Below are 1,635 nucleotides of genomic sequence, written 5' to 3' on the forward strand. Positions count from 1 at the left end.
AAAGAAAAAGGAATGGCAGAACCATTAAATGGTTGAAAATTTGACAACAGCGCTTTTTATACTTCCGCAGCGGAATCTTGGAGTATATCCTGCCCGATATTAGCGTATCAATGCTCTATTTTCCGCATTTCTCGAGTGCAACAGAAGGAGAACTAATTCCGACAGACAATGATATATGAACAGGGTTTTGAATATCCAGTTTTACTATCCAGCGATAGTAATGTATTTATCAATCTTTTATACAAATTAACTGTGTTCACTAATTATGTAATTTTAAAACGATCGATTCAAATTTTGAAATAAGTACAACTGATTTCCTTTATATTTGACCTAACCAAATTTGAATAATTAGAATTTCCTCAATGCTATTAACAAATACATTTGTTGAATCTCTGGATAGCGCAAATGTCCATCTTGATAAGTTAATAATACACAAATGCGCATTTATTGATTCTGTAAATCGAATAAATAGTAATAGTAAGAAGTGAACAATTTGCAAACGTTCATTTATTCATTCGTCAGATAGCACATGTATATTTATGGTTGCTTATTGATGCGCAAATGTCCGTTTGTTCCTTTCGAAGCTGTGTTAATTTGTGTTAATGACAAGCTGGAAATGTTTAAATGCTACAAACAACTATTGCGCATTTCGTGACTTTTTAGCGTAAAAAAGTGTCGTCATAATTTCATGAACCCGGAAAGATGTCAGATATTCTTTTGATGCTAAATTAAATTTTCCAAATTAATTAATCAACGCTTTCATAATATTCATCATTATTATATATTTGGTATATTAAGGCGGTAGTATTATCATCAGTGGGACATTCCCTATCATCCGATGAATGTCATTTCAATTACCCGAAAGAATTATATGCATGTTCCGATCATGACCTCATTTCACATGGCGCCATCATGTTACATATCATTTATGGCGCTAATGGTTAACAACATTAGCTTTATATTTATCAAATTGATAACGATTTGAAACGTGTTTGCACGTAAATACAACAGGGTCACGTTACGTGACGTCGTCATTTCCGATACTTTCTTCTAATTTCATGAAAAGTAAGAAAATGCGGAATTATTAGCGCTACTTTTACAATGGAGAAATGCTAGCTTCGGATATCCGCAAATCCGTAAATCTATTTGCGCAAGCGGAAAGTGATTCGAAACAAATGCGCTCATGGATTGAATTTGAATATCAAACATAAAAACAAGCTAATTTAATCAAATTGCGACAAGAGAGCGTTGTGGGTAGAACAATTTTTCCTTTTTCTATTTTTTCTAATTTTGATATTTCTATAGAAATCTCATCGTCTTTTATATTTAAAATACAATGGATTCTTTTAAAAGTTATCATCGAATAGATAAACGAGAAATAGTTGATAGATGAAGAGAACTTCCTTATTTTATCATTTGTGCACCAATCTTTATCACTACAAACATTCACAGTTCTCCTGGTTTCACTTTATCAAGTCAAGAGAGTTTCATACAAATAGAAACGGTTTCTCCTCCAAAATAAACGATCTTCCATCTTTCATTGAAAATTTCTGTGATAACCTCCGCGGCTGAAATTAATGCTATAGTTAGTCTGATAAAATTAATTGAACAAGGGAGAACCTTTGAGATTTGGAA

The sequence above is a fragment of the Loa loa genome, assembly GCF_000183805.2.
Source record: "Loa loa unplaced genomic scaffold supercont3.761, whole genome shotgun sequence".
Classification (NCBI taxonomy): domain Eukaryota; kingdom Metazoa; phylum Nematoda; class Chromadorea; order Rhabditida; family Onchocercidae; genus Loa; species Loa loa.